Source organism: Lissotriton helveticus, chromosome 3_1, assembly GCF_964261635.1.
Source record: "Lissotriton helveticus chromosome 3_1, aLisHel1.1, whole genome shotgun sequence".
Lineage (NCBI taxonomy): Eukaryota > Metazoa > Chordata > Amphibia > Caudata > Salamandridae > Lissotriton > Lissotriton helveticus.
Window position 1 is genome coordinate 575862703 of NC_136061.1, and position 15681 is coordinate 575878383.

Here is a 15681-nt window from a genome sequence, read left to right on the forward strand (position 1 = left end):
GAGGATCCCAGCGAACTTGAAACAACACCAGTAAAAAGAACTTTCAAAGAACAAGCAATAGAACTTTTTCATCACCTTGAAAAAGACCTGTCTGGTTTCACCATGGATTGAACTAAGGATTGTGTTGGGTGTATTTTTTCTTCTACTTTGGTTGACTCTGGTAATAACTCTGGGTATGCTGATAAATGGAAGAAATGTCACAAAGAACACAGCAAGTAAAAACATCAACTTATTGCTCAAGCCACACAAATTATCCCATCCTGAACAAAGAGACTTGTCAGCAGTGAACATCACAGCCATTCCTATACCTGGTGGTATAGCTTGGGACAAAACCGACAATGACATTTTTGGCCCGTCGGAGCTGCTGAGGATTCTACACCAGTTCAAGATTTCATTGAGTGACTTTGTTTCACCTAGTACATTTTCTGATGATTGGGACTTCGAGACTGTTAATAATATGGTGTTAGACTTAGAAATGTCTGCAGTGTTCACTAATCATGAATATTTAGAAGGTTCATCAGACTATGAACACATGTATTGTTATAATCATTATGGTCATCATTTCTTGCACAGGACTGCGAATCCTAAAAATGTATTAATGTATAACCAATGGGAACATTGTCCTACTCCTCCAAAGGGTAGCTCAAAAACATTTGCTATGAAATTTTCGTACTTTTCAGGGTTCAATGTATCCAATCCAGAATCGTTTTACTTTAGAAATGTGAACAGAACAGGAATGAAAAGTATGTTGACCAATACAAAACAGATTTATCTGCAGCCTTTTATGCCCAACTGTCTAGTCAGGGTTTTGACTTTTGGAAAGACAACATTGAGACAAAAACTGTCTGGGGTACTAAAGATTGGCAAGTGCGGAGGATAGAAGCTTTATTTTGAGCCTGTATAATACCTGAGCAAATTATGTTTTAGAATGACACTGTCCAACAGACGTTTTGCCTTGGATTAGCCAAGAATAAAGACATGAACAATCCGTCCATACCTACACCTACACCTGATAGCAAAAACACTTCAGAGGGGGAGGTCGACGTACAAACTATTTTGCTTCACAACAGATCAGATCCAGATTGGAAAAAATAGTTAATCTGGCCCTCAGACGCCAACAACTGTCAAGATAGATTCCTGAACAAAACACAGGGTTTCACAATGAATAGGCCAGACCCAAGATATGTTCAAAGACAGCATCCTGGAATAGTAACAACATACAGTGTAGGGAAGCTTTGCCTTGATTGGATACCAAGAATGAAAAACAGCACTTATCTTTGCTTAAAGGTGACGCTGTTCTTAGGGAATTCTTGCTAGGACCAAGAAAACCGCGTCATAAACTTTTTATATATGCTGGTATCTATGCTGCTTATAATGAAGCATGGAAGATTACGCAAGCAGAGACTGCAGAAAGAATATGAGACATTGATCGTATTCATTTAGAGAAAACTCTCTCTGTAGTTGACAATGGGTTAACGACTCTGTCGTCCAGGATATATTCATTGGACATCATAGTGTCTTCTGCCATAGACATCATGGAACAGGACTTGGTCATGTTGCAACATGGTCAGTCACAACTACGTTCTATCATGCTATTAGGCTGGTTGTTGCAAAACCTTCATTCAGGCTATGTGCCTTGCTGTTTAATCAATACCACATCACTGTTTTCAGAATTGAATCTCACTGATAAACAGATCAAACTGGCACAGAGGGGAGTAGACTATAAGGTGCTGAGCATTGAAAAACTGGAAATATTGCCATTTACGGTAGCAGAAAAGCCAGCTACTGAATGGATAATACATGGAACAATCACTCTGCAAGTTCCAATTTTCCAATTTTAGTATTGCCTAACACACATACCAGCAGGCACATATGAAAAGTTTGGTAAAGAATACATCAAGACATCCTGGGAATTACCGTACACACATAGATGTTGGAGTGGGGGGCATGAAGTGTTTCTTAGCGGAAAAAACTGTGAAAACGCACTAAGCAGTTCTCTACTTTGTCAGGGTATAAACTTACAAGGGGCCTGCGATGGGTCCTGCCACCTGCACGGTTCACCAGTTGCGGTGATTGATCCAATTTTTGGACAACTTTCGAATGGAAGTTACCTCATGTTGAACGATCACAGTTGCTGTGGCATGTTGCCAGGTATACCATATCTAGTAACTGTGTCAGCCAGGGTCACTTGCTGTATGCAAGTATTGTTTCGTAATAATTTGAAATTTACAGCCGAAATCAGTTGTAAGAATGTGAACTTTCTGGACTTGGAGGTAGTAGTGATGGAGGGCCAATTAAATACAAGGCTGTATCGTAAACCTACAGCCGGGAATTCTATCCTGCATTCTTCCAGCAGCCATCCTCCCAAATTAATCCAGAGTATCCCCCATGGGGAATTACTCAGGATTAAGAGAAATTGCACTACTGAAGAGGATTTCAAGATTCATGCAGAAGCGAGTATCACAAGATTTAGAGCTAGAGGCTATGATAACAAATCTTTGAGTGATTCTTTCTGCAGGGTACAAGAAAACTCTAGAGTAGAACTTTTGAAACAGCAATCAGGTTCGGAAAAAGAGAATCCATTTAGAATGATAACCACTTATTCTAGTGGGGCAGGGATGTTAAGATCTGTTCTTAGGAAGAATTGGAATCTATTACGTACAAATCCCATCATTGGGATGGATTTGCCAACATGTCCCATGGTGACTTTTAGGCGAGCAAGAGCCCTAAGAGACACACTTACGAGGAGCCACTTTGTACGAACGGTACCTATACCTAAACCATTTGGAGAAGCACCCCAAGGCTTTTATCCGTGTGGGAGGTGCAAAGCCTGTAAAAATAGCAAAAAGATTCTATTGTACAAAGTGGGGGAATCAACTCGATGGATTAGAAAGTTTCTGACCTGTAGTACCCCCCCCCCCATACACAGTATACTGTTTGACTTGTCCTTGTGGACTACGGTATATCGGTAGCACGATCCATCAGACTAAAATCCGCATTTTAGAACATCTACGTGCCATTAATAAATGTGACATAACATACCCAGTGGCCAGGCACTTTGAGAAATATCATAGAGGTAAAAGTGACCTGATAACCTTCTTTGCCATAGACCATGTCCCAGGGAGTGTGAGAGGTGGGGATAGGACTATGAGATTAAGAAGATAGTCCAGATACATTATCGATCTGTGTACAAAAGCACCTGGGGGACTGAACAGCAATGAGGAAATGGCAGTGCATTTAGGGTGGCTCTTTATTCTAAGTATGGGTTGTTGCGGCTATGTGAACATTTGCATATACAGTATAGGGGGATAGATATCATTTCAGGTATAATCATTGTTCAGGATTATGAGGCAGGACAAGACATATGGCTATATGTCTGGTACATTTGTAAATAGAAGAGATCAGCACTTTACTCGTAGGTTTCTGTTATATTATGGGATGCATTGAGTATATAAATGGCAGTGATTCATTTTATTTTATTGTATTTATTTTATATTAGTTTATAGATATTATTTATGGTTTTGGGTTAAAGTTGCACTTTTTGAAATTGTGGGCGCAATGTATTACAATGGGCCCATACAGGGCGTATGAGTGGAAAGGGTACGGGACTGATAAATTGGACAGAAGGAATATGCCCATTCAGGGCGTGATTGCCGTTGAAAATTGGTCTTAATGGAATTGTATAAAATGTAATGAATTATAGATTCTTGGACAGTACGGTAGAACATTGTGATACTGTGTATATTTGTATTATTAAGTATATACTTCTGTTACGGAATACTGTTCCAAGATGGCGCCTTATGTTGTAAATATACATTGGTCCTTTGTTTATGTTAATGCCAATGACGAATAGGAAAAGTGGTCACGGTGTAAATAAAACATGCCAGTTTCTGGTGCGCCCTCGTACCACCGAGGAAGGCGAATGCCGAAACGCGTCTGGTGCATTTGAGAGTCTGAATAAAATCTGAGACTCTCCCCCGTGAGACGAGAAGCGATAACCTACAAGTCACTCCTATGGCAGGCCTTGACAATCCTGGAGGCAGAGTGCTTGGTTTTGTGTGAGAGGGTGCCCTAACATGAGCTGAGCTCCTGTGCAGCTTTTGGAACCATCTCCTTATAGCTGTTCCATGATATAGCCATACCATATACTCTTAAGTGCATTATAATCCTCGCGGTTAATGCTAACTTTGGTTTGGCTTTATCAAAACATGTCGTGTAAGGTGTCCAACACTTTGGAATACTACCCCCCTCTCCGCCAGTTCTGGTTAAGGGGGTAGTATTCCACCCTTCTAGAGGGAGAAGACATGCAGTTACTGGTAAACCCGGTTAAAGTTATACAGAGCCCCAGCATCACAAAATGGATGCTGCTGCCACATACACGAGTCTGCCCTCCTGCTGCTGGATGAAACTCTGGCAGGGGAGGCCTGGACAATAGGTTTCCTGTCCAGGGAGGTGCCAGCAGACAGGCTTTAGTGTATTGGGGCGGGTTGAGTTGCATTCAGTGAATGCTTTTCAGACACTGCCTGGGGCACACAGGGTGCTCCATGCATTTCCCAGTTCAAACCGGTTTCTGGGGCACTCAGCCCCAGCTCTGTCGCGAAACTGGACAAAGGGGAAGGGGTGTGACAACCCCTCCCCAGGTCCACCCATAGGAGGGACCTTAAAGTTAGTCCAACCCCTAAACTTACTATAAATATGGAACCCCAGTCCCTAGGACTTTAGATTAACATGGATGAAACTCTGCAACATATATCTTAGACCTTTGACATTCCATTTCAACTGGAAGATGGAAGAAATCTCCTTTGTGGTCAAGGAGTGACCACCCTGTTCAAACAGGCACCAACTGCATCCTTGCCGGTCTCCATTTTTGAGGCTCCCGCCGGATCCTGAAGAATCTGCGACACAGGACATAGACTTCCAGACATCTCTGACACTGACCTGCGCTCCCATTAAAAGCTGAGACCTGTAGCAGACACAAGAGACATAGGACCGGAACTCCTGGACATCCTGCATCTTTGCAACTGCAACTACATCCCAAGGTATCCTGAAGTTGTGCATTAGGGTATTTGAAGCCCCTGCCCCGAGCACCTTTTGCACCAAAGCTCAGAGACCTACACTCCACGAATGTCCCGTGGGCCCACTTTGTGCATTTCCGCTTGAGGCCCCTTTGCGGTTCCTGTTCCATTGGCTAGCGGACCCTCACGAAGGGTCATCTTTGATTTCTTGAGTTTTCCTGGTTGCTCCAGAATTGCTCCCACTCCTCTCCAAAGGAGGAGTCCCTCAGACCTTGCTGGTCTGCATCAAAGCCAATCTTGTTATCTCGCATGGATTGCTGTTGCCAAGGCTTGTTGGGTCCCATCCGGATTCCAACACTGCAGTCAACTAGATCATTTGTGGTATAGCTCAAATCCAGCTCCTGGTTGTCATCAACACCTCCTGGACCTCTTGGCTGAAGAGTCAAGCTTCACCTCTTTCACCTGAAATCACCCAACATCGGTTGGCATCTTCACTTCGCCATCCTGGTCACTGGCTAGTGACCCAGACTCTGTCCCCTCTGCTTTCAGGTTCTTCAGATCTCTGATCCACCCGGACACATTTCCCCTGGTCGCCTGCAGCATTTCTTCACAGCTCTCCATTAGAATCGACGACGAAACCCGAATACACCTATGCACCCGGCTTCCGTGGGTGAGGTAATTCGAGTACGCCGGTGCTCCTGTGGGTATTGACTCTCGAAGGGTCTAAGTCTGAAAGGGTTATATTGTAGTTCAACTCTAAGTGCCTTAATCTTTAATATTGTAACTTGTTCGTTCTCTATAGAAAGTCAATGGTGATCCGCGGCTGTGTTTAGATACTGCACGCGTCCCCGTGGGCCTCCTGCATTCTAACCTTAGGTGGTTATAGGTAGCCCCAGCGGTTCTACAGGCCCTAGGCCTGCTTTCTAACTCTCACGTGGTTCTTATACCACTATTTTTGTATATGGGTTGTGAGGCACCTAGGGTATAACGTATACTGTGCAACTTATCGTATGCTAATTAAATTCCTTGTATTGTACTTTTACCTCTGACCTCATAAAGAGTCCAGAGGGGTTGTGTTTAGAATAAATACATATATATTTGATATATACCTTGTGTGGTGTGCTTTCATTTGATCATTCAAGAGATTATAAATGGTAAAACAACTTGCTTAACTCGCCTCTAAGTCTTAGCCTGAAGGCTGCTCTCCACAACTACCACTAGGATAAGTTTGACTTTACAACCTACCGTCAATAAGGGTCGATTGGACTGGTGCAAGGTGCCCACTAGAATAGTGGACATCATATACCAGGCCAACTTCTCACAACAGGGGGTCGCCTTTATGGCATTCACTGAACATCTCTTCTGTACGAATTGATACTTTAACTCCTTGGACGCTATTGACGGAACAGTTCCGTCACGCCCCTCGGGTGGGCTGTGCTCATGACGGAACGGTTCCGTCACAGCCCGCTCGCCGCGCCTGCGCGGCGCTGATTTCGCGCCCGCGAGGCGTGTTACATTAAGCGGGCGGGGCCGTGACGGAACCGTTCCGTCACAAGCACAGCTCACCCGCAAGCCGTGACGGAACGGTTCTCTCACCCGCGCAGGTGAGCCGCGCGCCCTCCCGCGACCGTTAGCGCTGTGGCGGCTATATGTTGAGCAGATTGAAACCCATTCTTTTGTACAAAAACGGTGCCACCGACCTCGGCCAAAGAGACCTATGATCTACAAGTCGCAAGGACTTCTGCCAAGATACATGCCCTCTTAACTACAAACTGCCCTATACATTTCTAAGAAATGTTAAGTCGTACCGTAAACATGTCTGTTACGAGCGGTATTGTACATCTGTTTAAGCACATATGTTCTGGACTGTTAGCACCTTTTCAAGCAGTCCTCGGAATATTTCCAAACTTCGTGCACTCTGTGTTTGGCGGACTGCCCCTCATTTTCGGACTCATTGCAGGGATACTATTTTTGCTCCTACTGCTACGATATGGCACTCCAAGAACCATAGAGAGAGCTCTATTGGAGATGAAGTGTCGTGAGCGCATTGTCCAAATTTTGGGATTAATTTGTCTACGAGAATTAAATACCACATGGTTTCTATCATTCAGACCAATCTGGCAAGATTGCATCGTACTTGTTCTACGCTGCCTGCTATGCGGAGAAGAATGCGTGCTAGACATTTGTCTGACACTTCCATCAGTCATGCCAACGGATGTTCATACTTTGCTCGACCCGGGTACGGCCCATGTACAGTGTTGTCCCCAGCGGCTACTAATTCTGATGACGGCATTCATTGAGGTCTCGCAGACACAAAATGCTGATGCTGAGGTACGAGAGGAAATTACAGGCACGCAGGTAACATCCGATTCGAACATTGCTGATGCGACCAATGCTGAAAGCGATGCTTCACATCTATGTGCAGTTAATCTTGTGGACGAAGTAATCCAACTATCACCTACAATGATAGACAACTTTTTTTACAGAGTTAGAAGATTTCATGTTTTCTCCAAACACTAGCACTGACAATTGAGTTCAGCACACAGTGTCCTGACAGACTTTGAATTTGACCTTCATTTTTCAAAACAAGAGACTAACTTTGGAACTTTTTCATTTTTTGACACAAGTAATCTGCTTAAAGTAGAGAACAAGAATTCTATGAATTCTTCCAGAGACAATATATGACTCTTGTCCAAAGAAAAACAATTTTTATGTATTCTGACATGAAATGGTTTCGGCCCTTTTTCTTCTGTATTTACGAGCCATTTCATAAATGTATATTTTCATGGTTCGTTTATTTAGCATTTCAAACATCAATATATGCTTAGAATGAAACATTGCTTTAATGTGTACAGCACCAATGCATCTTTTATGTGTACAACTGGTTCAAATGCATTTTTTGTGTATTTTTGGGTGGGTTCTCACACCTCGTGTGTAGATATGCTTTATGAAACATGTTTATAATTTAGTAACGTCGTACATGAGAAAGTGGAGTGGGTGTTGTATGTCGATTTAGATTCCGCATGACTTTTCCCGATTCATGCCCTTATATAGGTACAATTTGTATTGCCCTTATATAGGCATAGAAATCCAGTCCTTATTTAGGCATAGCCCATGCTACCCAAATACAGGCATGGCTACTTCCATCCGTTCATCTACGTCACAATGATTTCTTGGAAAACCAGACTCTTAAGCTGAAGGGACTTCCCTTTGCCTGGATATTAATTTCTCCAAGAACTCATTTATTATGCATGAACAACTATTCCTTAGGGGTGCATTCATGATGTTCATATGCCAGACTTTACGTCAAAGCTGGCATTCCTAAACACCTTCAAGGTATAAATATACCTTCACTTGCTATGACAAAGCACGACGGGGTTCGGTGCAGTTCGACTACCTACTTGCATGACGCAGCTCGCTACAGCAAGTGCCGAAGGAAGCCAACTCTCCAGCTGATGCACTGACCAAGAAGCTGTCATCCTCCTGCTGAGAATCCAGCTCCAGCGTTTCTGACTTTCCTTGAGGGTTTTTGGGAAATTGAGTCCCGAAACAGAGATACCAACCTCTCTCATTCTAAGGTATGGAGCTGATTAGAACCTAGAGAAACCTTTGGCAATTCTTGGCAAAACTAAACTTAACTAAAAGACAGCACCTACTTCTTCCCTGCTACTAGACCTAGGTTAGGTACATTGGGGTAGGCGTATTTTAGAAGCACCAGTGGAGTATTTTAGCCTGTGTTATTTATGTATGTATTTTATATATGTTATAGCAGCAGACAATGCTATTACAGTATTATTTTATATTAATGTTTATGCTGTATGCATTCTGTCCAACAATTGTAGCAGTTCATATATCTTGCGTGAGAAATAAGACTGTTCAATAAACCCCTTTTTATTGAAAACGCCTGTCTCACTATTTCTTTGCAGCTCTGTAAAAACGAAGCATGCACGATTGACTGGGTAAAGTAGTTATCTATTGTTTCCACGACTCTGAAGATTTTGTACCAGTCCTAGGGAAACAAAGTTGTCATGTTTATGCGGTTGTCAGAATCTAATCCCTTCTTGTTCATTCGAGAACGTTTCTAGTGACCTCTGAGTTAGTCGGCACACTTAATTAAGTTTAATATACTCGATAGAGACATACTGACCTCAGTCCTATGTCAAATCTATAGTGTACATTATTCCAATGCGCAGAGCCTATTGGGAAAATAGGAACTACACTACAGTTGGATCATAGAGAGCGGACGCAGCAAGTGGTGGTTGAAATTTCTTTTGACTCACAATCCATTGTCACTGCACCACAAGACGTCACAGACGCATTCGGCGGGTACTACCACTCACTCTATACTTCCCATACAACATACTCGGAGGAGGAGGCTTCCTCTCTCCTACGCAATATTAAGATGCCAATCGTCACCGTGTAGGAGAGCTCCGACCTTGATCTCGACATCACAGTAGCTGAGGTTGAAAAAGCCATGCACGATCTACGCGGGGGAAAAGCATCCGGGCCCAACGGGATCCCCATTGAGTTATTTAAAATTAAGGCAAATGTGACTGCTCCCTTTCTTACAGATATGTTCCGGGAGAGTAAAAAACAAGGCGTCCTTCCCAAGGATCAGAGATTGGCCAACATCAAGCCCGCTAACCAGTGCTCGTCTTATAGGCCCATTTCATTGCTCAATTACGAAGCCAAAATCCTTGGGAAGGTCCTTGCCACTTGTTTGCTCCAAGTTCTCACCCGCCTGGTACACCCGGATCAGTCCGGGTTTATGCCGGCGAGGAATACCTCCCTCGACCTCCGCAGGCTCCATGGTGTGCTATGTCGGGTGGATACTATCAGGGAAGATGCACTTATGGTATCCCTCGATGCTGCTTCGGCATTTCATACCATCGAGTGGACTTACATGTTTGCGTGTTTCAAAAACTGGATTTAGGCTCTGAATTTATCATCTGGGTGCGACTTTTGTACCATCAACTGCTTGCGCAGGTGGTTATCAATAATAGGAAATCCACAGTCTTTTCTCTCGGTAGGGGTATAAGACAGGGGTGCCCCTTGTCGCCACTCCTCTCTGCCTTGGCTTTGGTGCCTTTGGTGGCATAGATCCTACAGGACTCCGCAATTAGGGGCCTCAAATGGACCCCAGGCTGGGAGGACCGCATATCGTTATATGCGGACAATATTTCGCTTTATTTGGCCTCCCCAGCAGCGTCTCTCAACGCGGTCCTGGATATTTTTCATGTATTTGGAAGGTTCGCAGGATACACAATTAATTGGTCCAAATCTGTGCTCTATGTCATCTATGGATTGTGGCCTTTACTTCCTCTGGGTTGTCAGTTGGCTGAGGCAGCAGAGGGCTTTAAGTACCTGGGGATCTAGGTTTCCAAAGACATCTCCAGATTCCATGATAATAATCTTCGACCGCTGTTGCTATGTCTCAAATCTGATGTCCAACACTGGAAGTAGCTTCCGTTGACTCTCCTGGGACGTGCGGCCCTATTTAAGATGATGTCCCTTCCCTTACTTTTATATGCACTACAGAATACCCCACTTCCAGTTGCCACATTGTATTTCAGGGAAATTGATTGTGCTGTTCGACATTTGTTGTGGGAGGGCAAACACCCCTGCATCGCTACACACAAACTTACACTAGGGGGGTTTGATGGGGGTATTGCGCTCCCGGACATTAAGAGGTATTATTGGGCCTCGCAGTTCATAGCAATCAACCAATGTAGCCATAGATCGCAAGATGACCCGGCCTTTCGGATAGACAGGTGGGTCCTTCCCGGGGGTAGTTTCAAGGGCGAGTTATATACACGGTCTTTGAATCCCACCCTGTCCTGCCCGACCGGTCATGCCGTACAAGTGTGGAAAGTGGCAAACCGAAGCCTGGGCTGGGAGGGTAAGCAACACACAAGCCACGCCACGCTGGTACTGTGACATGTTGGGTCGGCTGGTCTGCTCCAAGGGTTTTGATAAATGGGACCTCATCGGTACTCCAGTGTGGGGGATCTCTGGCAAACAGGTGACCTAATTCCCTTTTCCTGACTTCAGCATGATTATGAAATGGCTAAATATGAGCACTTCCGATATCTTCAAATAAGCAGGCCCTGCTCGCTGTTCTCCCCAGGGGCACTGCCCTCCCTGAGTCCTCCCCTCTTGAAGACAGGGTCCTAGATGGTGATCTCCCTGAAAAATACAATCGGGAAAACGCCATATCTCTTATTTATAAAAAGCTTATCACCAACATGACAGATCCCCGAACCCTTTTGCGAAGTAAATGGGACCATGATGTGGCCAGCTTGGATGAGGAAAAGTGGCGGGCAGCGGTGGCCTCCCCCCGTGAGGTGGCCATTTCCTCCCGTCTCCGACTGGTCCAACTAAAACTTCTCCACAGAATGTATTTGTCAGGGCCCTTCTTGGTCCATATGGGCTACACCCAAGACAGTGGCTGTGTGTGACAATGTGGGCAAGAGGGTACCTTTATCCACGTTCTTTGGGAGTGTGTAGTGATTCAGAAATACTGGGAAAGGGTGGTTCACAAGATGGAGGAGGCACTGGGGCGACAGATTCATTGTAACATTAAACTGGCATTGTTGAATATTTGGGACCCTACAGATTTGAATGCCAAGGAGAGAATGTGGGTTGCTCTAGTTTTCATGGTTGCTAAACGGAATATTGCATGATTGTGGCGCGCTCAGAGCCCACGGAAGACTGTTGATTGGGCTAAGGATATGGACTGGTGCATGGTAAGGGAAAAAGCCATCTATGAATCAAGAGGGTGCCCGACAAAATGGATGCACGTATTGGGGCTATGGAATGCTTACAGGAGGGACATTTGTGTACCACCGAGGATCAGTGATGACATTGCAGCTGGGAACTGACTGTATACGACGAATGTTATCAGCCCTATATTCTTGAGTGTCATTATTGAAGATGTATGGTCTGCATGACTTCAGCTGGTAATCTGCTTGCTACTGCCTTGTAACTGTAACATGCCATATTTCTTAATAAAAAGAGTTAATAAAACAATTAAAAAAAGTAGAACTTGGATATAATCCTGATTAATCAATAAAGCTAGAACTCATTGGTAGTTGTGAGTACACTTATGACCACATTTAAATATGCACATTTCATTTTCATTTCAGGGATTAACAAAAGCTTCTATTTCTCAATGGGAGCTTGTGCTGTGGCCGGTTTCCGACCGCAGCACAGGCTCCCATAGAGAAATGGGAGTTGCCGACTGCACCATGTGCGGTCGTATTGGAATTGCGGAGTTGGGACCGCTGACCTACGGTTGGCCGGTTCCACATCTGCAGCGATGTCAGTCGGAGGCAACTATGACCAACATTGTAATAAGGCCCTATATTGTATTTGCCTGTTGTGTTTTGTGGTGCTTGTCGTGTTACATCATCCAAAGCCAAGTTGAGATAAAGACATTTTTTCTCTGTGTGATTGTGAGGTGCAGTTAGTGTAGAGGATCCTTTGAGCAGGAAGAAGCGGTATTAATTCAGGTGATTCCCACTGGTTGAGGTTCCATCTAAGTGTTAGTCGGAGCAGGTGGGGAAGTGTTACTTTCGACAATTTCTTGTGTGATTGAATACTTTTTTTAATTACCTGAAAAGGCAAAAGTTATTTGTTAAAATTGCTTTACGTTTTGTCTGGCATGCTAATTGCTGAAAAAACTGCAAAGGAGGGTGGGCTGCTGCGAGGAGTGAGACTAATGTCACAGTGTGCCATGCTGGTATTGGTTGGTTAGAGTAGACCTGCATTGATATTGGTTGACAACTTCATAGAGAGCTGCGCTGTTATTGATTGTTGATGCTGAACATAAAATTGTGTGTAAATAATTATTTCCTGGTTTGAACCAAAAGTTACCTGTTATTATCGATATTATTGTTGAAAAATGTGAATCTTTAAAGCAATACAAAGTTTGATGAGGGGAGATGTGACAATACCTGTTAGGGAGGGAGAAGAAGCTCCGTCCGAAGACTTCAGTTCACTATATGATGATAAATGTAGGACTTCACACAGGCATTTGGCTTAGTCAATGGCATAACATGAAGCATTTAATTATCGGGAACACATAGCCCATGCTAGACAATGGGAGAGATATCAGGGAAGAGTCAAAAAGGTAGTATACACTTTTGCAGATGCTAGGTCACATGCAGAACCAAAGAAATGGAGAACTGATATGGCAGAAGGAGCTAAATTATATCCATTTTTTTATTAGCAAAGAATTTGGGTACAACAAAGGAAAGGAAAAGCAGAACACAGAAGAGACAGATGACACAGAAGTTGTAGATGAGGACAGTGAGAGCGAATTTAATGATGTTTTCTTGAATGAATTACTGACCAATTATCCACCTCCATGTAATGAAACCCGACTTGAGGGAACGAGAGATCCATATACTAATGACAATACTGGGATGCCTACTGCACCTATGACTATACATTCTAATCAGATGAGAGAAGGTTCAGGGATTGTTGTCCCTTTAAATACAACTGTCTTATATACCCCATATGCATTAACTGTCCTGGTCACCATTGGTCCCATAGTGCCCTTGTTTAATACTGGATCGATGGGAAACACGGCACATACTTTGGATGTTCCTACTGAAATTGGTTCCTCAGGTAAAGCTCCTGCTGGCCTGACAATGAGAGAGGTTCCACAAGTTCCTTCTATTCTGACAATATTACTTACCCTTTGTGCTGCAAGCGCAGGTCCAACTTTGAATCAGACATAATTTTCCCCAACTATAAGGTTTGTTTGAAGATCGGCTCCTTTCTTTCTGACCAATTCGAATGCTCCTCCAAGTAATGGCCACAGTACCTCCCAGAGCACAGGTAGCAGTAGTGTCACCAAATTCGGACATGGTCATTAGGAATTCCATACTGAACATAAGCTCTCTCACCTCTACAGGAGGGATAATACTTAATGCACATGCAGTACAATCATGTCTTATGCCTAAGAACTCGATGATTGGCTCAGGAAGGAAAATAGAACCCTCAGGTGGAAGTGCATGCCCTGGAGGGACTGTGCAGTTTCCAGTAACAGAGAATGGAATGAACATTGCCAAATTAAATGTGGAACTAGAAGAATTGATACTTGGACTTCTTGATTTATCCCCACTAGATACATACCTGTAAAATTAACTCCTGTTTATTTGTAAAGATGCTACCAGGCGTGCTGAACAGGTTTACGAAAAGTTGTCCAAACTGCCTCAGAAATATGAAATTGACTTGAATAGACCCAAGACATTGCAGACACGCTGCTGTGCATGTTTCAATGATGAGGATATCACTAGCTTGAGAGTACCAGGAATGAAATTACAAATTAGCAAATTAATTGGACATATTTGAAAGTATAGGGCCAGATGTAGGTAATTCTATTTTACCATTTCTTAAATACCGAATTTTACCGATTCAGTATTTAAGAAGTGGTAAAATAGAGGGGGGGGTGTAGGTAACACAGACTCGGTAAATACCGAATCGTTAAGATTCGGTATTTACCGATTCTGTAAATACCGATTCGGTAATGCCCATTGATTCCTATGGGCATTGAAGCCCAAAGGAATCAATGGGCATTACCGAATCGGTATTTACCGATTCGGTAAATACCGATTCCAGCAAGGGTGCAGGGTGTGTCACTTTGACACCCTCTAGCACCCCAAAGACGGGCATGTGTGCCATGTGGCACACAGACATGCCCAAAGGGCATGTCTGTCTGTCACATGGCTAGGTGTGCATGCACACATGTGCATGCACACCTGGATTCGGTATTTTACCACCCAATTGGATTGGGTGGTAAAATACCGAATCTGAAAGGCCTTTGGGACTCAGAAGAGTCCCACCTACATCTGGGATTTACCGAATCGGTAAAAATACCGATTCTGTATTTTACAGAATCGGTAAATTTACCGATTCGGTAAATTTACAGAATCTGTAAAACGATGCCCCTACATCCCAAATACCCATTTACCGGTCGGTAACGGCCGAAATCGGCTGTTACCGGTCGGTAAATGGCCTCCTACATCTGGCCCATAGTGAATTAAATATGTGGGTGGGCAGATGGGCTAAAAATAAAGAACTAAACAAACCAGGGGTAGAACTGCCGTCATCTATAGGAGATGAAGAGAGCGCTTCAAATTTTCCACTAAGCTAAGTGCCTGGTGGAGGTCATGTCTATGTACCATGGAGCAGGAGTGATCTTGCGCAATTCACAAATGATTTCCCGAAATTGAGAGAGAAGCCATTGGAGTGGTACAAACAGGTTGATTGGTTTGCGCAGATTTTAAAGGTTTAGTGGACAGATTTGAACACCTTGTTTGACTTTGTGGTTCTGAGTTATTTGTGGGCTGAATGTAAGAAAGCTGTTGGATGAACTGACATGGAGTCCAAGACTCATCCTGTGACAAACGCCCAATCGCAGTTCAGTGGCGCCTCCTCGAGGGAGTGCTGTGGGGTGAGGGAGGGGCAGGGTACAGCGCGTGCAATTTAAATAGTTTTATTTATTTACTTAACTCAGTTTGGCCGTATGCCAGAGTTTACTACGCCCCACCATGCCCCTCCGCCGCCCTGCCCCACAGCACTCCCTCGAGGAGCCGTCACTGCTGTTTGTAATGAAAACATATCAGCAGGTGATCACATTTTTTTTAAATCGAAGGTG